The sequence below is a fragment of the Heterocephalus glaber genome, unplaced genomic scaffold (assembly GCF_053883595.1).
Source record: "Heterocephalus glaber isolate CG9 unplaced genomic scaffold, H.glaber_assembly_v1.0 deba00001666, whole genome shotgun sequence".
NCBI lineage: Eukaryota > Metazoa > Chordata > Mammalia > Rodentia > Bathyergidae > Heterocephalus > Heterocephalus glaber.
This window is the reverse complement of record NW_028258406.1, coordinates 14433682-14459067: the sequence shown is the minus strand read 5'-3', so window position 1 is coordinate 14459067 and position 25386 is coordinate 14433682.

Genomic DNA, 25386 nt, shown 5'->3' with positions numbered 1-25386 from the left:
TGTTTCCAAAACTATATTGAACAGAAGTGGTTATAGCAGACATCCTTGTCTTGTTCCTGATTTTAGTGTGAAGGATTTTAGCTTTTGACCATTTCGTATGATATTGGCTATTGGTGTTTCATAGATGGCTTTATCAGATTGAGGTAGAGACCGTCTGTTCCAATTGTTGGTATAGTTTTTATCATGGATGCATGTTAGATTTCATCAAATGCTTTTTCTGCATCTATTGAGATGATTATATGGTTTTGTCCTTTGCTCTATTGATATAGTGTATTACATTTATTGATTTGTGTATGTTAAACATCCCTGCATCCCTGGGGTGAATCCCATTTGGTCAGGGTGTATGATCTTCTTGATGATCTTTTGCATTCTGTTTGCCAATATCTTATTAAGGATTTTTGCATCTATGTTCATTAGTGAGATTGGCCTATAGTTCTCTTTGTCAGTTGGGTCTTTCTCTGCTTTGGGGATCAAGGTGATGCTTGCTTCCAGGAATGAATTTGGGAGTATTGCTTCCCTTTCAATTTCATTGAAGAGTTTAAACAGTAGTGGCAGCAGTTCCTCTCTAAATGTCTTATAGAATTCAGCAGTGAAGCCATCAATACCTGGGCTTTTCTTAATTGGTAAGTTTTAAATTACATTTTTAATTTCATTGATTGATATTGGTTGTTTAGAATTTTTAGATCTTCCTCATTCAACTTTTGTAATTCATACTTATCTAGGAATCTGTCCATTTCTTCTATGTTTTCCATCTTATTGGCATATAGGTTCTGGAAGTAGGTATTGATGATCCTCTGGATTTCTGCTGGGTCCATTGTAATTTCACCCTTTTCATTCCTGATTGCATGGATTTGGGCCATTTCTTTCCTTTTTCTGATAAGGTTGTCTAAGGGTTTTTCAATTTTGTTGATTCTTTCAAAGAACCAACTCTTGGCTTCAGTGATTTTTTGTGTCATTGTCTTAGTCTCTATTGCATTAATTTCTGTTCTGATCTTTATAATTTCCTCCCTTGTATGAACTTTGGGTTTGTCCTGGTCTTCTTTTTCTAGAAGCTTGAGGTTCAGCATCAGGTTGTTTAATTGGGATCATTCTATTTTCCTAATATGCGTATTCACTGGTATAAATTTCCCTCATAAGACTGCTTTCCTTGTGTCCCATAGATTGCAATATGTTGTATTGTTATTGTCATTTAATTGAAGGGACTGTCTGATTTCTTCTTTACTTTCATCTGTGACCCATTGGTTATTCAGGAGTGTGGTGTTCAATTTCCATATGTTTGTGAAATTCTTGCAGTTTCTTTTGCTGTTGATCTCCAATTTCATCAGGCTATGGTCTGATAATATATAGGGGATAACTTCAATTCCTTTGCAGTTACTTAAACATGTTCTATGAGTGAATATGTGGTCTATTTTGGAGAACAACCCATGTGCAGCTGAGAAGAATATGTATTCTGATTTTGTGGGGTGGAACACTCTGTAAACATCTGCTAAGTTCATTTGTTCAAGAGTTTGAGCGCTAGTATTTCATTGCTTATTTTTTGTCTCGTTGATCCATCTATTTGTGACAGTGGGGTATTGAGGTCCCCCACTACTATTGTATTAGTGCTTATATGGTTTTTCATGTCCATTAGTATTTGTTTCATATAGTTGTGTGCAATAGTGTTTGGTGCATAGATATTTATGATTGTCATCTCTTCCTCTTGGATTGTTCCCTTTACAAGCATATAGTGTCCTTCTTTGTCTTTCTTAATCAGTGTGGGTTTGAAATCCACTTGGTTTGCAAAGAGGATAGCTACTCCTGCTTTTTTTCAGGTTCCTGTCACATAGAGTATTGTTTTCTATCCTTTAATGTTCAGTCTATGAGTTTCTTTTTGAATTAAGTGTGTTTCTTGTATGCAATATATTGTTGGATCTTGCTTCTTGACCCATTCTGCCAGTCTATTTCTTTTGATTGGTGAGTTGAGACCATTAATATTGATGGTTATAACTGATATGTATTGAGTTATCATTTTCATGACTTTTTCTTTTTGTTTGATCCTTCCCCTTTGCTTTTAAATTCTTGTCGTGCCCAGTGGATTCATTGTGCTGGGCTTCCTGGGGTTGTGATCCTCATTGTGTTTTCCTAGGATTTTGTCTAAAATTTTTTGGAGTGCTGGTTTGGTATTCATGAAGTTCCTAAGGTGCTCTTTGTCATGAAAGTATCTTATTTCACCATGAATTTTCAAAGATAGTTTTGTAGGGTACATCAGTCTGGGTTGGAGACTGTTTTCCTTTAGGGTTTGAAACACATCACTCCAAGCTCTTCTTGCCTTGAGGGTTTGCACTGAGAAGTCTGCTGTGATTCTAATGGGCTTTCTTTTGTATGTGATTTGTTTCTTTTCTCTAACTCCATGTAGAATTTTGTTCTTCTATTGGGTGTCTGGAATCTTAACAATTATATGTCTATGTGTAGATTTTCTTTGATCAAGGCTAGTTGGAGTCCTATATGCCTTGGTTATCCGTATATCAAATTCTTTTCCCCTCCTTGGGAAATTTTCTGCCATCACTTCTGTAAAGTTGTTTTTTTTTTATGTCATCTGCAGTTTCTCCTGTTTCTTCATTGACTCCAGTCGGTCTTATGTTATTTTTCTTTGCATGGTCTAGCAGCTGCTGGATTGATTTCTCGTGGTCCCTTAAAATTTTGAAGAATTTTTTCTTTTCCTGGTCACTCATTACAATCTCATCTTCTGTATCTGAAATTCTGTCTTCACATTGGCTCATTCTGCTGCAAAGATTTTCAGTGGAGTTTTTAATCTCCTGGAAATCTGTTTGCATCTGTTTTAGGGGTTCAATTTGTTTCCTTTGTTGGTATTCCATCATGTTCCTCAGCTCCTCTTTTTTTAAATCTGTATCCTCTCTAGATTTATTAATCATGTCTTGCACTATGGGCATAATCTTTGCTGTTATCTGAAAAATTATTTCTGATTTCATTTTTTCCAGATCCTCTTTCTTTGCTAGTCCAGGGAGTCCAAGTGGTTGAGTATCAGAGTGTTCCATCTCATTTCCCTTTGGGGTTGCTGTAGGTGATCTGGTAGTCTGTGGCTTGTTTTCCTGTCTTCTCAATTTGATGCTCGGTGAGGGTGGGGCATAGTGTGTGTGCGTGTTCCTGGTGCCCACCTGGCTCACCTCCTCTGGGCTTGGAGCCATGGCATGCCTACCCAGAAGCCTCCTGCTGCCTGGGAGCTGTGGGACGCCGATCTGGAGGTATTCTCTGGGCTCAGAGCCATGGCACGCCTACCCAGAAGCTTCCTCTACCTGTGTTTAATTTCTTGTTGTGCCCAATGGATTCATTGTTCTGGGCTTCCTGGGGCTGTGATCCTCATTGTTTTGTCCTAGGATATTGTCTAAAATTTTTTGGAGTCCTGGTTTGTTATTTCTGAAGTTCCTAAGGTCATGAAAGTATCTTATTTCTCCATCAATTTTGAAAGATAGTTTTGAAGGGTACATCATTTTGGGTAGAGACTGTTTTCCTTTAGCACTTGGAATACATCACTTCAAGCTCTTCTTGCCTTGAGGGTTTGCATTGAGAAGTCTGCTGTGATTCTGAAGGGGTTTCCTTTGTATGTGATTTGTTTCTTTAACTGCTTACAGAATTTTCTTCTTCCGTTGGGTTTCTGAAGTCTTAACTATTATATTCCTATGTGTAGATTTTTTTTTGATCAAGGCTAGTTGGAGTTCTATATGCCTCACTTATCTGTATGTCAAGTTCTTTTCCCTTGCTTGAGAAGTTTTCTACCATTACTTCTGTGAAAAATGTTTTTAAATCATCTGTATTCTCTCCTGTTTCTTCATTGACTCTGACCAGTCTTATGTTATTCTTCTTTACATCATCCAGCAGCTGCTGGATTAACTTCTTATGGCCCCTTACTATTTTATTTATTTATTTATTTATTTATTTATTTATTTATTTATTTACTGGTACTGGGGATTGAACTCAGGTCCTTGCACTTGTGAGGTAGGCAGCAGAACCACTGAGCTAAATCCCCAGCCTGGCCCCTTACTATTTTAAAGAATTTTTTCTTTTCCTGGTCACTAATTGCAATCTTATCTTCTATATCTGAAATTCTGTCCTCACATTGGTTCATTCTGCTGCATAGACTGTCAGTGGAGTTTTTAATCTCCTGGAAATCTGTTTGTATCTGTTTTATGAATTTCATTTGTTTCCTGTGTTGGGATTCCATCATGTTCCTCAGCTCCTCTATTTTTTTATCTGTGTCCTCTCTAGATTTATTAATCATGTCTTGCACTATGGGCACAATATTTGCTGTTATCTGAGAAATTATTTCTGATTTCATTTTTTCCAGATCCTCTTTTGTTGCCAGTTCAGGGAGTCCAGGTAGTTGAGTATCAGATTGTTCCATCTCATTTCCCTTTGGGGTTGTTTTAGGTGACCTGGAAGTCTGATTTTGAGACTTGTTTATGTATCTTCTCATTTCAAGGGGGGCAGGGGTGTGCTGCTGGCACCTGTGCAGCTCATCTTCTTGGCACTGGGCTAGGATCTGCTCCTCATTGCTGGGGGCTGTGGTATGGTGGCTCAGAAGGGTCACCTCCTGGGTGCTGGGGGTGGCTCTGCTCCTAGGCATTGGGGGCAGTGCTAAGGCTCCCCATAAGGCTCCTTCTTAGTGCTGCGGGTGGCTCTCTTCCTCTAGAAGGAAGGGATTTGAATTTGTCTTATTCCATCTTAGTCCAGAAAGGATCTAATTAATGTGTAAACATATTTAAAAACACGCAGGACCTCAAGAACCTAAAATGATTGATAGAGTACTCAGGCACTGTCTTTCTAAATCAACCCTTTTCTGATAACTTGGTATGTAACTTTTGCTTCCTCTGAAATTTTGCTACTCTTTTCCTGGCCAAGCAGAATAAAGAAAAGTTGTTAAGTTAATTAAATATATGAAAACTAAATATACTAATATTAATAGGAGTCTTCCAAAATTTACTGATCATTCAGTAAGAATTCCAGATTCCTAAGTATCCAACTCTTTTCTTAAAGATGAAAGTTCAGGCCAAATTAAATTAGAGAGATTAAGGGTATAGACTTTGAATTCAAATCTGGACCTTGCTCTTATTAACTGAGTTATCTAAGTCAATTATTTAATTTCTCTAAAGCACAGATTTATCACTTGTAAATCAGTTTAATAATACTTAATCTTGTGTAGTGTTGTATACTTGGCTCACAACAGGCACTTGAGGAAAGCTAATAATTGTTGTTAACCAACTGCTTTGGCAGAAGATTCCACAGAATACAAATTAATCTTGTGTCATTTCTGCATGTGAAAAAAAAGCAGTGACCAACAATGGACCAGGACAAAAAGCTTGCTAAATGTTAAAAATCACTACTTTAAAGAGCACTGGGAATCTCATTTTCTTGGTTAGAAAATAAAAACATGGATATGTTTTTGATTATGTATATCTTAATCCTACCTTAACTGTGTCTTAAAAACTTACTTCGTAATAAGTTTATGACCACATTTTCTAGGAGCATTTTCCATTTTGATGTGTTATTTCCCTGATCACATTACTAGTAAGTTAGGCAGAATGGAAAACAAGATATTAAGTTGATATCTTGGATAGATGAAAATACAGATTAATGGGGCAAGGGAATTCACTCCAGCCTGTGAAGAAGGATACTGTAAACTGAGCAGTAATTTCATCAGAATATGCCAGATGATGTAGGTAAGTTGCCAGGCTGGGATATGACAAAAGTGAATACTTTGGCTTTTTCTGTCATGACAGATTGTCAAATTGTTTAAAGAAGTCGTTTTATGTCTTCGTAAATTGGAGAGAGAGAAAAGAGTAATACAGGACTGTTGCTTATAAAATAGGTTGAAGGGCCATCAGAAAAGCAAGTATCTTAATAAAATATTTGGTGTGCAAGATCATAATAACAGGGCACAGGATAAAATCTTTTTAAGTGTTTCTTTTTTAGTTCTTACAGTAAACCAAAAAGAAAGTTAGACTGAGAATTTGAACATTTGGGTTCTATTCCCATTTCTACCTGCTATATGATCTAGTAGTATATAACTATTTCTTTCCAGGCTTCATCTGTCTGATGTGTAAAATAAGAATATTTATGCCCTTAATTCATGAGGTTGCTATGATGATCATCTTGAATAAGATAGATGAATGATATTTGAAGAATATAAAGCATAATATGTGTTCTTATTATATAAGTTTTCTGGGATTTACACCTTATATCTCTATACATTTTTTTCTTTCTATGGTCTGGGGATTGAACCCAGGGTATTCACATTGCTACATTCTCAGCCCTTCTAAAATTATTATTATTTATTTTATTTTCCTGAAACAATGTCACTAAGTCTCTGAGTTGTAATCCTCCTGCTTCAGCCTCCCAGAGATCTGGGATTACAGGCATGCTCCACCATGCCTGGCTACTATTGCATTTTTTTTTTAAAGTTTCAAAAGTTTTTCAAGTTTTTTTTTTTTCATTTCTCAAAACACTGAGCAAATATTTCTGTTGCTTGCTAGGCGACTAGATGTGAAAATGAGCTTAGGCTTATTAAACTGTTCTTGTGTACTTCATACTTTCTTTGGCTACATCTATCATTCTTCCCAGCAGTCTTCTAGCAGACCCATAAAACATGTGGCAGGCACAGTAATATCTAGGACCAAAGCTTACACTGTGGAGAGAACTTCATTTGTTTTTTCCTTAGGGTGATTGGAAAGATCCATTGCAATGAGGTAAATTCTAATGAGCACTTTTCTTAGCATTGGCAAAATAAATTAGACAACAGCCCAATAATGTTACTGATTATCTTGCTTTGTACATGGCCACTGTTCGAAGCAAAAAGTTCCGGAACTTATTATACAACACTAAATAAAATCTAAACCCCATTAATTAGTAGGCCTGTCTTTGTATTGTTTACTGTAAGGAATAGGGAAAAAAGACCTGCCACTTATAATTTTACAGTATTACTGATGGTGAGCAGATCTTGATTTCAGAGCGTTTTACGTGGGAGAAGGGACTTTTGGACTTAGAATTGATGAAATATGGCCATGTTAATGTCTGAGGAATTGATAAGGATATACTTTTTTCATTCATTTAGACCTTAGACCCATGAGGAAAGGACTCTTTCTATGTTTTATGTATTGAAGCATAATAAGCAGATAAGTTACTCCATGTTATGCCATGTAGTGTTTCACTGTACATACCAAGAAGCTTAACTCTTTCTTTGACTATATTTTAAGGTTGGAAAACTTCTGGCTGGCAGTGTCCTATCTACATCCTTGTGAGACTTTTTTCCATTTTTAAATCATGAGTTACATTTGCCTTTCACAGGAAAATTGATCCAGAATTGAACCTGATCCAGGAGATAGTGTGCTTGGGCAGAGCCCTTCCTGAAGATAGATTGTGTAGAGCACCCTTAATGGAAAGGAGGGACCTGCCCCAGGGTCAGGAGGGGCTCAGGGGGCACTTCCAACATGGGGGCCTTTGGCCTGACTACATCCTCAGCCCTCTTCTTTACTTTTAGGGTCTAAATTGCTAGATTCCCCAGCTGTGCTGGAACTTGCAATTCTCCTGCCTCAGCCTCCCAGAGTTCAGGGATTAGGCATGTGCTAATGTGCCCAGCTAGGACAGTGATTTTTTAGAATACCATGACCCTTTTCATTTTGGTCAGGAAGTCTGTAAGTATAAAAATAGCAAACAATGTAGCACATACCTTGTGTCTAGGAAGAAGCAGGTTCTCTCATGTTTGCCTCAGAGAAAGATGAGGTCCCCTTTGTTACCTTGTCTGGTCACCATCTGTTTCTTTCTTCCCTGAGGTCACTGTCATTATGAATCTTCCAATTCATCCTTTTTGCTTTTCCTACATGCAGTATCATACTAGTGTATTTTAAAGACATTCATGTGTTGTATAATTTCCTTTAATTGTTTTTTAGTTAATAGTATGTTCTTAAGATGTCGCTATATTAGTTTATAAGAATCTAGTTCATTCATTTCAACTTAGACTTATTGTTCCCTAGTGTGAAGATGCTGCAAAATCCAGGGCTAGGGATTTAGCTCTGCAGTGCCATGCCTGCCTGGCAAGCACAAGGTCTTGAGTTCAATCCCTGGTACCAAAAGAAACCTTTTCATTCCCCATTTTTATCTATCCTGAGAACATTTAATAAGTCTTCTCATATATATCTCCTTGTGCACATGAGGAACATTTCCTCCAGGGTTATATATCTAGAAATAGTTTAGCTGGCTCAAAGGCCATGTACATTTTCAATATACCAATTGTTTTCTAATATTTAAATTAATTTGTACTCCTATAAACCATGTACAAGAATTCTCATTTCCCGCACATCTTTGACAATACTTGGTATTGTCAGACTTTTGAATTTTTTTAGTCAGGTGGCTGTAAAATAATGGCTGTGTTGCTTTAATTTACTGTTGATATTTTTGCTTTCAGTGTTTGTTCAGGGTCATCAGAACGTGGATTGTGGCCACATCACAGGTTTCAGCCTCTTGGAGTTGGATTCACCACCTGCTATCCACCCTCTACCTTCACTGCAATGGCCCAGGCAGATGGGGGTGGCAGGCAGGCCAGGGTGTGGCCAGCAGTGTGTGGGAGGTGTGTCATGCTGAGCTGGTGGTGGCCTGTGTGCCCACATCCTGTTACTCTGCAGGACTACAAAACCATAACAAATATTGACCCCAATCTTCTTAAGTGTAGGCTTCTCTCTGTTTATTGATGGGGCACCTTTAAAACCACTCTTCTGGATGAATGGAAAAACACCTCCTGCCCAAGGCCCTTGGTGAAAACACCCTGTTTCCAGATAGAAGCAACATCTCACTGTGGCCATGATGCCAAGTACACCTAGTGGCAACAACTTGGGAACCAAAATTCTCACCTGGGTGCTCTCCCTTAGCTCTCCCAGATAGGAGTTGTATGGTATGGAGGAACCTGAGATTCGGAGAACATAGACAGCCAGTATCAACTCTATTTCTTTACAAATAGATGATCTTGGGAGAGTTGTCTCTAAGCCACATTCTTCTCATTTGTGAAATGGCAATCAAATAACACCCACTCTATAGGATTGTTAGGATTAGGCAAGGTAACAGACAAACAGTATGAGCTCATTAAGAGTCAGCTATCTGTGGAGATAACTGATTTATATAGGGGATCCCAGGTCATGGTGCATAACATAAGTGCCACACGATTTGCATTGGTTTCCAATTAGTCCACTAGGTAAATATTGTTCCATTTGCATTTTTATCTTACAGCGATTGCAAACTGGTAGCTCATGGAATATGTTTTATTTGGCTTATAAAATATTATTTTTAATTTTAATTTGAGTCACCTTTTAAAAACTGGGAACTATCAAATGAATACTTGGTTTCTTGGTTTTGTTCAAAAATTGAAGCTTCAGTAATATTGGACCATATGCTTATGTATTTATAATAACCCCCAGAGGGTCCTCTCCATATTCTCTTCTGTTTATCCCAGCCCTGTGCACACATACTATGTCTATTAACATCCTCTGCCTGGCCCTCCAAGAATCTGTATCTGCAACTCCTGCTTTTGTGATTGCCAGTACTCATGGCTCCTTCATGATAATTAAGCTGAACTATCATTCTCTGAGCAGGTCCTTTAATTTATGTCTTCATCTTCTAGGGACAAAAAAGGTAAAGAGGGAAGAAAACTGATATTTGAACTTGGCCAGCTCTGTGCTAGACAGTTGTGCTCTGAGCGGTATAGCCCCTGTATTATGCCATCTTCACAATAGCAGTGAGGGAAATACTATTATCCTCAAATTACCAATGGCATAATAAGCTTGGTGAGTTGAGTAACTTGCTCAATGTCACACCCCTACAAAGAGGCAATGCTGGTATTTGTGAATAGCCATTTAGAACACCTAACCTATTTTCTACTTATTATACTATGTCAATGGATAGACAATTAGCTTATCAGAGATTTTGATGATGTCACTGCTAAGGCACCATCTAAATGTTCTGGCAGTTGTGACAGGTTTGTTTGCAGTTCTCCTCCCAGGGAGCGATGGGTGCACACATGTGAGCCTCAGGGGATTGTTTACTATGCCTGGTTTACCTGGTTGAAGTCACCTTCTTCAGTGGCAATCTCCCTCCCCATTCTGGTGTTTATTCCCCAAAGAACAATCATTGCCAAGTGAGATGTGCAACTAACTCTTCACAGATACCTTTAAGTTGGCTACATGTCAGCATGCTACAAGATGGGGTTTTGAGCTCAAAGAGCCAGGCCTCCTGGTTACCTTGTCTGACAAGACTTCTCCGTTCAGTTCTGAAAAGTCAGAGAAAATGTCAGTCAGAGAATTTGAACAGGTAGAAACAAGATGTGTTTTATCCTGAAAGTAATTACATGGCTGTTATAGTAAATGGTAATGAAGTAGGTGAAGTCACACCACAGAAAGACCTCTGATTGGTTGAGGAATGTTTATTTTACCTGGATAAATATTTTGCAGCCATTACCTGGGTGAAAATCAACTTCCTGTAGAAGGGTTGATTAAAAAAACAAAACATAGACTCTTGTAGGGTGAGTACACTGTACTACGTAATTACTTCTCAACTAATGAGACAAGCTCAACTTTGTACAAAGGGAAGATTCAGAAACAATTCTCACTGGCTAAGAAGTACTCCAAAATATATATCTAGTGTCCCATAACTTCAAAGCTGAGAACCACTTGTTCCTTTTATTCTTCAAACAGAACTCACAGGCATGGAAATGTTCTTAATTTTATTTTATTTTTTATTAAAAAAACACCACTTAATTTAACACTCAACAATTTTATAGAAAGTCCTATGTGTGGCCTTAGAAGACAACATGTGAGAGGTGGTATTGTGCTGGGTCTTGAAGGTGTATGTTGGTCCCCCAGTACTGGAAAGGGGATGACAGGGAGGGGGTGCTGGCAGAGGGTCCAGTGTGTGCATGGAGACAGCATAAGGAGCACTAGCCAGCCTGTGGGTGTGACTGCAGAGAAAGGAGAAGGGCTGGGGGTGGGCAGAGGAAGCCAGGGAGGTTGTTGTGCAGCGCAGGGCCAGGTAGGGCAGGGCAGAGCAAACCTGCCTGGCTGCAGGGTGAGACACTTGGGCTTCCTGAAGGCTGAAGGAAAAGGGCTGCCACTGAAGGAAGGGCTATTGGCAAAGGTTAGTGGCGGAAGCAGGCAATTGAAGGCTTGCAGACAGTTTTGTTGTCATCAGGTAATTTGGAGCCAGTCAACAGCTAGTCAGTTGTGTAAAGCAAATCTCCTCTGAACCTCTATCACTCAAGACTTCCCTTTTGTGCAATCCTGTTCCTTATGTGATTTCACCATCCCTTACTTGTTCTTTCAATGACATCTCCTGATCTGGTCTTGGGTGCATCCTCAGACAGGATTTCTGCATGTTCAGGACTCATTTGCAGGATGGCCTGTCCCTATGTCCCCCTAACTCTGTCCCCATGAGGATTCAGGCCCTGGCTAAGGAAGACCTGATTTGCTGAGCATCTCAGAACTTGGCCAGTCTGTCCCTGTGATTCTGGGTTTGTTCCTGGTCTAGGTTTACTACTTGGATTTTGCATCTTCAGCAGAATCTTCAGAGGTCTTTGGGATCATATGGAATCAAGAACCAATTTCCCTGACAATAAAATGCAGGGGCCCACTGGTCCTCATTCTTTTTATCCTCTGCTTTCCAAGAAGATAAAGTATCATTTCAATATCATCCGTCACCTGAACTGTTGTTTGCTGTGCTCCAGAAGAGCAAGTGTTCTGGCTGAGACCCACCATCCATGGAACTCTTACAGTTGATGAATAAAATTGACTGTGTCTACCAGGCATGGTGCATGCCTGTAATCCCAGCACTTGAGAGGCTGAGGGAGGAGGATTGCCTTGAGCTCAGAGACAGCCTGAGCTATGTAGTGAGTTCAAGGACAGCCTTATTTCAGCTCAATCATGTTATTATAATCAATGTTTTCACATCATTTTTATACATGATATAATTGATAATGTTATAAAAATATTAAAATATATTGCCAGAATGCTCATGAATTTCTTTACTATGATTATTGTTTGGTCAAACATGTTTATAGTATGTAAGTTCCTTTAAAGTATAGGTCAAATAAAATAAAGGACTTGCAGTTAAATTAGAATTATAGATAACCAATAAATAATTTTTAGTATACATTTTAGTATACATATTGCATGGGACATATTTATGCTAAAAAAATTCTTCCTTATATTTGCTCCAAATTCATAATAAACTGAGCATGCCATGGTTTTATTTGTTAAATCTGGCAAAGCTTAGGACCCAAAAGCATGTCTTTTTTTCTTTTGTTGAGGACTAAAGAAAGTACTAAGCTTCAAAGGCGTTAAGTAGAACACTAAAAAGAAAAAAGGAGATCTCTGAACTGTGAAAACTGTAACCAAGATTCATACCAAAGGAGAATTGAATATCTTTCTATCTTTTACCAGAGGTAGGCTAAGCCTGGGAGATTTAATTTCTTACCAGGAATGTCTATGGGAAACTAAGAAATGAGTGTTTCTCTCCCAGATATTTCTTTATTCATAATGCCACGGAGTGTCATAGGTTCATTCTCTCATATAGCTTGAAAAGTCATCAACTCTTCAGTTTATTCATCCATACACTTTTTGTTAAGCCTTTGGTATATCTGTCACAATACATTTGATAGTCATAAGTCTATGGGCTAAGTATTGTTATCTCTATTTACAGATACAGAAGTAAAGCTGAGCAAAGCTAAATAATTTTTCTAAAATCATCCACTTGGTAAGTGATAGAATATCCTATTTAAATCTATATTGTTCTGATCTTAAATTTCCAGTGGAAAAGTAAGCTGGGATATGGAAGGGAAAGGAGAGCTAATATTTCTTTTGTGCTCTGGCCAGGCTCAACTTCACATAGTTCAAATTGTCAGCAACCTTTCTTGTTCAAGTTAGATTGAATCTGATCTCTCAGAAAAAAAAGTGACATAGAAAAAATATCAAATTGTTTCCAGAAGATAAAAAACTGTAGTCCTTAAAAGAAGAACAACAAGCAGTAGCGTGTGTATGACATTTCCTAAAACTTATACGAAAATGCCAAAGACTTAAAATTGCCAAAATAATTTTGAAAAAGAACAACAAAGTTGGAGGATGTAGGCTATCTGATTTCAAAACTTATAAAGCTACTTTGATCAATCACATGTAGTATTTGTAAAAGAATAGGCATGTAGGCCAATGATAGAGACTAGAGACCAGAAATAAAGCCCCACATTTGCAATCAATTAATTTTTGGAAAGGGTACAGTGGACAAAAATGGCACTAGAACAACTGGATGCATAGTTGGTGCACAAACAACATGAACAGCCATGACATACTTAGGCCTTTACCCCTCACTACACACAAAAACAAATCAAAAATACATTATAGATCTCAATGTAAGAGAGAAAACTATGAAGCTTCTAGTGGAACTCATAGGAAAAAAATCTTTATGATCTTGGATTAGGCAAAAGTTTCTGACAAGTAATTTTGAAAACCTGATGCATACAAGAAAACATTGATATGTTGGCCTTTCTCAAAATTAAGAACCTTGGTTCTTTGAAAAATACTGTTAAAAGGATAAAAAGGCACAGACTGGAAGAAAAGATTTTTTGAAAGTCATTTATCTTTGATAAAGGACTTTTTGCTGGAATATATAAAAAACTCTGACAACTCAACAATAAAACAGTCCAGTAACAATGGACACAATATTTAATGAGATACTTCATCAAAGAGGATACTTGAAAGGCAAAACAAAAACAGAACATGAAAAATGTTTATCATTATTATTCAGAGAAATGCAAACAGAGCCTCCATGAAATATAAATACATGCCTTTGTCTATAAACAAAACAACTGATAATTTCAAGTACAGAGAATGTGGAGACACTGGAGCCCTCATATGTTGTTGGTATGAATGTAAAAATGGAACAGTCTCTTTGTAAAGCAGTTTGGTAGCTTTTTTTTTGTTTTTCTTTTTGGTACCAGGGATCAAACTCTGGTCCTTGCACTTGCACAGCAGGCGGTGCAACCACTGAGCTAAATCCTTGGCCCTAGTTTGATAGTTTTAAAAAACTTAAAACTTATATCTACTGAACAACTCAGTACTTTTGCTTCTAGATATGTATTCCAGGGAAGGAAAGTACATATCCAAAGCAAGAATTATATATGACTATTCAAAGCAGCATCATTCATAATGGCTCCAAAGTGTAAAGCATCCAAATGTCCATCAATTGATGACTGGACCAAAAAAATGTGATATATTCATTGTGCCATTCTACTCGGCAATAAAAACAAAGGAAATACAAAATATGCAACAGCATGGATGAAACCCCAAAACATTACATAAAGTGAAAGAAGGCTGACACAGAAAACTACACACTATATGATTCAATTATATAAAGGAAAAAACTAAGTTGAGGTCAAGAATGGGGACTGACTGCAAAAAAATGTTAGACAGTTTTCTTGAGTGGTGGAAACGTGCTAAACCTGGACTAATGGGATGGTTATTAAGCTGTATAAGTTTATTGAAATTATTCAAACTATACATTTAAAATGGGTGAATTTTATGGTGTCCAAATTATACCTCAACAAAGCTTTTGTAAAATATGTGTTGTATTTAACCAATCATTTTATTCTGTCCGATACTGCTTTTCCTTCAATATACAACACTTCAGGAACTCCAATATTTTGTATTCATAGTTCCATAGAAATATATTTGCAACTTGGATTGGCCTGCTTGTTTGTTCCTTCCAATTGTTACCTGTAGGCTTGTTCTAAAGTACTGAGGGAAAAGTATTCCAGAGTTCTACAAGAGATGGTTTCTTAAAAAAATCACATTTGGATAAGTGAAAGAGAAATCACTTAAGGAAGCCACCAAACTGAAATTGTCATAGTTTTGTAACAGAAAAGCATGCTAATAGGTTCAAATTTTCCAAAGATTGAATCATTGTGTTTTGAATTCCTAGGATCTATTGACACAAGTAGCCAAGGCTTTGTACCTTTAATTCAGGGCATGAAGACCTTTCCCCCCAAATGTTTTAGAAATAGTTCATTCAACAGGAATGCAGAGTACCCATGCTTTGGGCAAATTATGAACTGTTAAACTCTTGAAATAATACCAACAGTTATTAAAGCAAAAACAAATCACCTCTGGTTGCTAGGGTGTGGCTTCATCAGTCCTGCTCCAAAGGATGAAAGTAGCTTCCTTCAATCATCTTCCTTGCAAGACCCCCCCCACCCAGGAAGAGTGGTGATCCCAATCAGCAGACTTATACCGACACCTCACTGCTTCAAACTTTCAACACAACCCCACTTGATAGCCTATAGCAACTTCCCCAAACTTTAGTCAAAATATGATTTTTTAATTTTTGCCTTATCCCTGCTGCAACTATGCTCTTACTGCTTAAAGTCTGAGCTGTGGGTATCAACATGGGCATCCCCTGGGAACTTACTAGAAAAGCAGACTCTCAGGCTCCTTCTTAGGCCTCCTAAGTAAAAAACTACATATAAATAAGATTGTCTGGTGATCAATGTGTATATAAAAGTTCAGGAAGCACTGGTCTATACTTCAAAAAACAATTTAAAATTAATGTTCTTCTAAAAATGCAAAATAAAATTAAAGAAATTTGTATCACCAATGTAAGTATAAAACAAGTGCCATCTATAAATAGGATATTCTCTGTAAAATTAAATACAATAAAAATAAAACAATATGCCAGGAAAAATTAGGCAAGACATTGAAATGGGAAAAAAGATGAATGGCTCTTTTGTCCATTGCATCTCTCTGGATAATTTGTGCTTTTCATTGTCATTGAGCTATTTATAATACTGTTAATTGTAGAAAAATTATTTATTAAAAGAACTTATGTAATACACATAATTCTTACCAATATAGAGCTAATGAATTTTATCTGACAGAATGGAATTTACTATTGTGTTGTAGATATTGACCAGTTTGAGTCTATTTGTATTATCTACCTCTTTATTTGTTATTTGAGTTTTCCTTTGAATTAGTTATAATATCTTATGGGCTCACTATATTAGTCAACCTTGCATTGCTGTAACAAATACCTGATATAAATCAACTTAAGAAGGGGAAAATTTTCAATCTGCACTTGGTTGGCCCTGTTGTTTTGGTAGGGGATGGGGGAGTTCTGTCCACAGTTGGTTGGCTCTGTTGTTTTTAGGTATCTGGTGAGGCAGAGCATCATGCTAGGAATGAGTGGCAGAGGAAGCTTTTCAACTCATGACAACTGGGAAGCAAAGAGAGAAGTAGGGGCTGGGCCTATTGTCCATTTCAAGGGACCACCTCCAATGGCCTAACTTCCTCCCACTAGGCCCTACCTCTTGTGTCACAGGCTGGTGACCTGTCCCTTAACACATGGGCCTTTGGGGGACATTTATCCAAATCATAATATTCACTCATTAATGAGTTAAATAAAATGCATGTTTAATTTATATTTGTATGAATTTTTATCTTTTAAAAATTATGCTTTGACAAACACAACTCCCAATTCTAGCTAGATAATGATGCTTTTTAACAGCTCTAAGCCTGAAGCTGGGTCTCTGTTTGATAAAAATTGGGATGAGCACATTTAGACAGATTTTTATTCATTCAGCAATTATTTTTTGAACACCTGCTCTTTGCCAAACTTTGTTCATTTTAAAAGTTGGAAATTTTTCAGTAGTGAAGACAATGGCAAAAATTCTTGCCCTTAATGAGGTTAAATTCTAGTGAGTATAGACAGATAGTAAACAAAACAAACTTTAAAACTGTATATATAGTACATTAACCAATGACAAGTGGAGAAAAATAAATCAGGGAAGAGGCTAAGAAGGGGTTGTAATTTTGTGCAGCTGGTGTCAGGGAGAGCATCCCTACAAAGGTGGCATGACAAAGAGGACTTGAAGGAAGTAGGGGCATGTGTTACAGGGTTTCCTGGGAAAAACACTGCAGGCAGAGAGCACCAAAAGTGCAAAGGTCCTGGAGTAAGAATGAGCCTGTGGGTTCAAGGAGCAGCGAGGAGGTTAATGTGGCTTTAGTAGAATGTATGAGGGAAGGAAATGAGAGCAGAGATATAATTGGAAGTCAAGTAGTTGTGACAGGACCTTGTAGGTCATTGAAAGAAATTGGGTTGCTATTCCAGGTGATATGAAGAGGATATATTAATCTTATTCACAGGTCTCCAGAGAAATAACTCTCACAGTTTTGGATGTCAAGAGGTCCCATGACCTGTTTACAAACTGGGCAAAAGGGAAAGCCAGTGTTGTAATTCAGTCTGAGAACCCGGGGAACTGATGCTATAAATCTTAACCACATTGGAAGGCCTGGGAACTGAAGGGTAGAGGGGCTTCTGGTATAAGACCTGTAGTCTGCAGACTCAAGAATCAAGAAAGCCATGTCTAAGGGTAGGAGAGGATGGCTGTCCCAGGTCAAGAAGAGAGAGAAAATTTGCACCTCTTTTTCCTTTTTGTTCTACTTGGACCAAATGTTGATGAGGGAAATCTTCTTTACTCAGCTAACAATTCAAATTGGTAATCTGTTCTAGAAATACCCTCACAGACATATCCAGAAATGATACATCACCAGCTACCTCACAACCCTTAGTTCATAAAATTAACGATCACAAGCATCACACTAAAATTTCCTTCTTGATGGAATTCAAAGTTTTATTTATTTATTTATTTTTCAGTACTGGGGAACTCAGGACCTTGCACTTTCAAGGCAGGTGTGGTGCCATTGAGCTAAATCCCCAGCCTCAGAATTACAAGTTTTAAAAGAAAATTTTTAATAGAATAATGTTTTTCAATAAATTATCAGAGATTGTTTAGCTCTGTTGGAAAACTACCCAGAACCTCCACCACATGTACACAGGTCCTCAGCCACTGTGTGGAACAGTAGTTCCTAGGAATCAGTCCAAGCTTCTTTCCTTGACCTTCATTGCTGTTCAGTCTTACAGGTTAAATACTGTAAACTCCTCACATTGTATTCACATGCACTTCAGCACACCAGACTGCTTTTCATTCCCCACACTATCTGATTGAGCTCAAACATCAGCCCCACAAGGAATGCTCCTTTGATTTCATCAAGTTTCCCTCCCTTACTCTCTAAGCACATAGTATACACCTATCTTAGGGAATAGGGAATAATAAGCACTTCCTAAACCTGATCCTCATGTGATGACTTAAAGTTGCATCTTAATGTTAACTCATATTTCCACAATCATCAAACTCTATAAATTCTATAAAACATTATATTGGCAATGAACTTCTCCTGCCCATATAATTTTCTCTAATATTTATTAACCAAAACAAGTCTCCCCTGCCTAGAAAAGGAACTGGCCATACTGGTGGATAGCACTCACATTACCACAGTCCCTCTTCAGGAGTGTTTGTTGTACTTGCTTTGGTGATTTGTTTGTATATCTGTCTTCCCACTCCACTTCCACCCCCATCCTCAGTAGACTGTGTTTACAGGGTGTGCATTACAGCTCATTGCCTTGATCTATCTTGGACTAACACAGAATTGTGCTTGGCATATAGTAGGTGCTCAATAAATGTCTGTTAAATTAATTAACATTTATTTCATGTCTTAATTCATTTTTCTTTTGCTTTTATGACAATATCACAGAGTATATTATGGACAGTAGAAGCATATTTGATGCATGGTTTTGAAGGTTCAGAAATCCAGCACATAGAGCCAGCATCTATCTGGCGAGGGCCTTCGCACTGAATCATAACATGGGTAAAAGTCAAGCCAGCATGTGGGAGACAGAAATTCTGGCTGAACTCTCTCCCCCACTCCTTTTGTAAATAACTCGCTCCCCTGATAATGGCTTTAATGCATTTACAAGGGCAGAGCCCTCACGGTCTAATCACCTCTCAAAGGCTACACCTCTCAATACTGTTGGTGACCCTTCATGGCAATTCACGGACAATCAAATTTCAACCTGAGTTTCAGAGAAGCCAGTCAAACCACAGCGCCAGAAAAGGAACAGAGATGTGGCTGTATTTTTGAATTTTTCTTTCTTGCTAATAAAAAGCAAGCAAAATTCTGAGGTTTTCCATTTACATTAGGATGATCAACTGCATTTCTCATAACTTGGCTGGGTCAAATCATGAGGGACATTTCTCTCAATTTGGCTCTGTCAAATTATGTGGTTTACGATTTTTAAAAAAAAAAAATTACTAAAGAAGACCGTTAGCTCCTCACTGTTGGAATATTTACTACAGTATAAGTTTTGCTCATACCCCTTCTCCAGGGAGCTCAGTGCAATTATAATTGGAGCTGGGAGTGAGGGAAGGAAGTATAATAACCTCCTTTGTCTGAGATGAAAACTCAGCGAAGGTCAGAGGTCTGCACAACTCCACACGGGAGGTGATCAGGCCTTGATTTCCCATCTTTGGCTCATACATCACTTCATGCCCTCTGGTCCTGTCCTAATGTTTTAAATCCAAAGAAATTCATAATGTCAAATTGAACATTTGAATTGGTTTCTCTTAAGGTGAATATTTTTCTTTTCCAATGTCTTTTGGATGTTGTGAACAATTTTGGTTCAAAATAATTATTATGATAGAAAATTCACCAAAATAGCAATCAATATTGCACTAAAGCCAAGGTTAATCCTCAGGTTGTGTTGCGTATGCTCCGAGCATGGAATTAAATGACCCTGAAGTCTTCCTCCTATTCTAGGGTGTCATGATCCCAGGCTTTAGAACACCTCCAAAGGAAATCTTTCCTGAGTTAAACAGACATGTCTAGTCTATTTTCCAGTGGCTATCTCAGGATGCTTACTCCGTGCACACAATGCTTTTGAGGAGTCAGTCAACCATTCAGATTTCTGTTCTTTTGGGGGAAATGCTTCAGAGGTTAAATAATAAAACCCCCATATGAAATTACAAGTCATTTGGCTTATGGAACGCCTTTTTCCTTTCACTTTCTTTGCTGATACATTCATTCATTTCTTCATGCATTCACTGGGATGAATGCAAGACATGGGAAAGTACCTGGTCACTGCCCTCTGAGATCTTACCATCCTGCGAGTACATGGATAATTTCAATCCAAGGTAAGGAGTACAAAATTTGTGCAGAATATTTCAAAAACCCTTAGGATGGTCAGGGAGGAGGTCAAGGAAGGCTTCCTGTAAGAGATGGTATCTCAAGTTCAGCGTTCAAATGTGAAGTATTCATCCGGGAGAATGAGAGTGTGAAAGGAAGGCAATACGGCAGGACTGATCAGTAGCACTGAGGATCCTCTCTGAGAGGATTAGTCATGCATTTAGATGGAGCCAGATGTGTCTGGCAGAATGTTCTCCACCTGTGGCCAGATGGTTGGGTACAGGTACAGAATGGGGTGGTGGGTAGGGGGGTGGACTTCTCCAGGGTCTTCTCCATGTGAGTATGATGGAGAGAATAAAGGTGACCAGGGCACATGTAAAGCACGATTGTGTTTATGACCAATGACTTCTCAACTAAGGGACAGAAAGCATAGCTGAGGGACTTTAAGGGTCTGGGTAAGGGACCCAAGGGAATGGGGTGGTGCTTGAAAGTGAGAAAAGGGAGGGGTAACAGTTGGAAGCAACAGTAAGGCTATGGGAGTGGTGCCTGAAGTTGGGTAGAGGACAAGCCTTTGGGGCAGTGAAAGTCAAGAAACTACAGAGCTGAGGATGTTGGATGGATTGTATGTATGTGACCATACACAGCAAGGAGTTCTGTTCGGATGGCATGTGCATTACAATTGCTGGATGTTTTTGAGAAGTGAGGGGAAGTGAGGCATCTGGCCAGGTGGGTGACTAGGGGGTGTGTGTGTGAGAAAGGGCCATTGCTTGAGAGGCCTGCAAGATTCCTTAGCAGGTTCCTTAGAAAATAGCTAGGCTTAGTTAGCACAAGATGGTGACAAGGGCATGAAGAGACAAGGTTTAGATCAGGATGTCAGATCACGGGATCAGAGGGCACAGGGAAGGTTTGGTAGATAGAAAGAAGCGAGATTGCATTGGTATAGGGGTGGAGAGAGCTATAGAGGGGAGAGGGGTTTGGCATGCCAGGGTGGGGTTTCTGTGTAACCAGAGATGTAAGGTCCCCCTTTGACCCCACTGCTTTAGAAAGCTTTCCTCAAACTCACGCCGATCTCATTTTTCTTATTCTTTCTTCACCAAAAGTATTGTTTGGCTCTATTCTTAATACTTCTTTATTCAAACGCAGTTAAACCCTTGTATTTCTTGTCTGTACAATTAGATTGTAGCTTCTTCTAGGGCTGGGGCCACGTTGGTATCCCAGGACTGCCAAGGACAGTCCTGGGTATGTAGTTCAGATGATAAATAAACAATGACTCAGTTCCTTGTGCATTTTTTCTTTTAGAGAAGATAACAAATACAATACTCACCTCTCCTCCCATGCCTCAATTTTCTTCCTTATAATTACCAACTTTCCAATGAGTTTAGAGTTTCGTTTAAAGTGGAGAGTGTTCTTGTTTCCTTACAGATTCAAAACCACAGCTGACACTTACTAGCACTTTCTTTGTGCTGTGCTGCCTGCATCAGCTCATTAAATTTAATCCTCCCAATAACCCAATAAGGGAGATACTTTTACCCTCCTCCTTTTACAGGTGAGCAAACCAAGTTCTAGACAGGGTAAGCAACTTTTCCTACATGAGAGTACACAGCTGGAGGGTGGTGGAGCCCGGTGTCACACTCAGCCCTGCATGAAGCCATGGCTTGTCCCTTCCATGTTTTCATGGGCTCCCCTCCATTCATCAGCCAGTCTTCTTTTCTTTTAGTGTGAAACAGCAAATAATAATGCTTATGAAAATGTTGCCTGTATGCAATGACTGCTTTTAAACTTTGTTGTAAAGCCTTATTTTTGTTTGGCAAAATTTAAGCCCCCATAGTCCAATGTGGTGACTTCAGTATGGTTTGTGGCCAAGGGAGCTCTCACTGTGTGAAAAGGAAGTCTGGAGTTGATCTTCTCTGGAAACAATTGCAGGGTGCTCCATCTACTCTACCAAACTCTATTTCCTGTGATTTGTGAAGATATCGTGAAAGCCCAGAGGTGCTTCTACCCAAAGTGAACTTTGCGACAAGTGCCTGTGCTGTGGGCCTTTCTAACTGAAAGAGGAATGAATTCAGTTTAGTATTCTTTTTTTATTTAAAGCAAAAAAAAAAAATCTGTCATCTTGCTTTTTATGTTAAGGTTGAAATTAATTTGGGAACAGGAATTCCATCAAGGTCCACAGCATTTTTTTGCCTCTATTATTTTGCTCCACATTTTCTATTTCTTTTTATATATGTCTAGAGAAGTTACATCTGAATTACATTAGTCCTATTTGATCTAGTGCTATAGGGTAGAGAAATGTTCTAAATCTCAACCATTCTAGGAAATAGTGTAACTCTCTGATTGTCACAGAATTTCAAGGCACAGATATGCAGCTAGATATACTTTTTATTCCAGAGACAGGGCTCTGAACTTCTGAACTCTCTAGAAAAATAAACTCCACAGCATCTTATATTGGAATAAACTCTAGCATCTCACAGATCTGTGATTGCAGTGTTTGGTTATTGAACTAGAGTTGCCAGCATCAGAGAAAACAGGTCTTTGGATTTTGCTTGCCCTTTGGTGTGCTGACTGCTGTCTCTACCGTTCATTTTCTTTTGGAATGTGTCCCCTGGGAGCAACAACTCAAACATTATCCAGAGCCCATCTGTACACAGTGCATAGACAAATGAGCTGATGCAGACTCTCTGAGAGACTGCTTGAGGCTGGGTCCAAGGTTGCAATTAAGCATTGGAAAAATCTCCTTAGTACCATTACTTGTGAAAGTGAGACATTGATCTGATTTTGACTGGCACTGGAAAGCTGAGAAGGCTTGGGATTTATTTATCCTATGTCAAGCAGCTGCAGGTTGTACTAGTGGATTGCCAATTCTGAAGTTTTGTACAGAATGTAGTATCACAAGCTATTTGAAACAGGATAGGGCTTGCATCTTTGTACTTTTATGAACTTCTAGTGCAAACCAAGGCTTGAGGAACATTTTTCTAAGAGCAAAATTGATTATACATCTTTTAGCATAGTTGGCTTACCAGCCTGATGCTATGCTTATAACAGCAGTCTTTTTTTTTGGAGGGGGGTGGTGAACTTTTACAAAATTGCTTTTTACTATATCTGGAAGGGAAGAGATAGAAGGTACTGAAAGTACTATCTTCTTAGAAGGCAATCAGAAGAAAACCAAAATCATTGATAAGGACAGCTACTTAGCAAACAGAGCTGTCAAGGTTGATAAAAGTGCAGCAAATGTAAAACTGCTGGATATGGGAAGTGAAAGTTTTATGTTCTACTTAAGGAAAGATTGTTATTCATTTTATTTTTCCCTTATTATTTTTCCTGCTAAACAAATCTTAGAGAAAGTATCTTCAAATGCTTAACAAAATTCTAAATTGTATTTCAACTGCAAGCTAAACAGTTTATGCAGAGGTGAAAATAGAAGACTTAAGTACACAGTTTCTGCTTTTGAGTAAACTAATTTGCCCTTGTGTATGACATTTTGCTAAAGGCATCATCTTCTCAAAGAAACCTGCACAAGTATTGCCCATTCAGGTAAAATAACTGGATAGTTCAAAGGGAGTGCCTTTAGTCAGTGGATGCTGAACTGCAAATCCTTCCAGCTCTCCCTAGTCAAGCTGTGAGTGCTAAGTGACTGTCAGCCCTGCTGGGATTTGAACATTTGAACCTAGGATTTTCAGAGTGTGGAGGGATTTCCACACTGTCTTTTTGGCTCATATGCACTCTTACTGCCTCTTCCTTATTCCCCTGACAGGACCGAGCAGACTACACGTGGGAATTAAAAAAAATCAGAACCAAGTGGAAATTTGCTATTAAATGCTCCAAGAGACTGACTCCTCTGTTGGAAAATGTTTACAGGGGTCCAGTAACTACAAAGATTACCATAGATGGAGTTTGTGTTTTTTAAAAAAGTCATAGGCTTTGAGCATTGCAAAGAAAGCAGCATCTTCAAAATTAAGCGTTAATGGTGGCTTCCTGATGGCTCCTGAAGAACACACTATGAGTCTACACAAGGGTCTTTTTCAAGGCCAGCCATTAAAGCCAGGATGGTGGGTGCTTCCAAACACAGGCACCCTATGTTTACCAGCCTGCATATTCTAAACTTGAATTTAAAAACCTAGCAAATATTTGTTTGTGGGACAACTGCACACGGTATTTGAAGCCTGGATTGTTGTTAAGAGCTGCAGATGTAAAAATATTTAACCTAATATCAGGGCTTATGTTCAACTACTATGTTTTGAAATGAAAGGCAAGTAGAAGAAGACAGCATTAGACAGCTTATTCTCTAAGCAGGCTTCCCCTGGGTGGAACTTGGGGAGGCTTATTTGAGGTTATACTTGCTTATGCTGTCTTCAGACTAATTTTGCAAAGAAAATGTAAAAGAGAATTCTTCTTTGCTACAGATACTCCTTATTTCTTTTCTTTAGGAAGAAAATAACTTTTATGAATTAAAAATATGTAAATGTTGTGTTTGGTCTAAATAGTTATAAATGCTGGACTGAAAAAGTCATTTGCCCTTTCTTGCTTCTGCTTTCTGCCTTCATATGGTCAGCACCACAGGGGCAGTTGTACAGAATCATGAACTTGGACTAGAGTTTCCTTAGCTGTTAGTGCTGCTGTGGTGGGGAGAGTTAGCTAGGAGCATGCAGTCAATTGGAAAGAGCTCTATTTGGATCCAAATCTAAATTCTGGACCCATATCGCTGCAGAAACCGATGTGGGCTCAGGACACCTTCCTCTATCCAACAAACACTCCCGCCACTGTGGTGACCCAATGCTCACAGTGCTCCAAGCTGACCGCTCAGAAACTTAGGATGGCAGGAGGAGAGGGGCAAAGACGTGAATTGAGTTTCTGCTCTAGGCTAGCTGTTTTATAATTTGATTTCCTAAAACTGTCCCAAACCACTTTGTGAAGGCAGACCCCCCCCCCCCACTTCATGAATGAAGAACCTGAGAGTCTGACTGGCTAAGTCATTTGCTCAAGTTTAAGTAAGTGGTTGAGGTAGGATTTGAACTCAGATCTCCATGGTTCAAAATCTATGCCATCTCTATTTCCTTATAGTGGAATTGGGAGAATAGAACCCATCAGATCTGGCTGGAGAACAAAGCTTCCTTTCAGCGAAACACCTCCTTTCCAGTAGAACCAATGAGCAGACCTTCTCCCAGTAGGGGACAGTCTTCATGGGGTTGGGTGCTGCCCAGCACTCAGTGTGTCTTCCTCTCCAGGACAATTCTCCCCAGCACTAAGTCCCACGTGCAGGCAGCAGCAGCAGCGAAAGGATGTGTTCAGGAGCTGG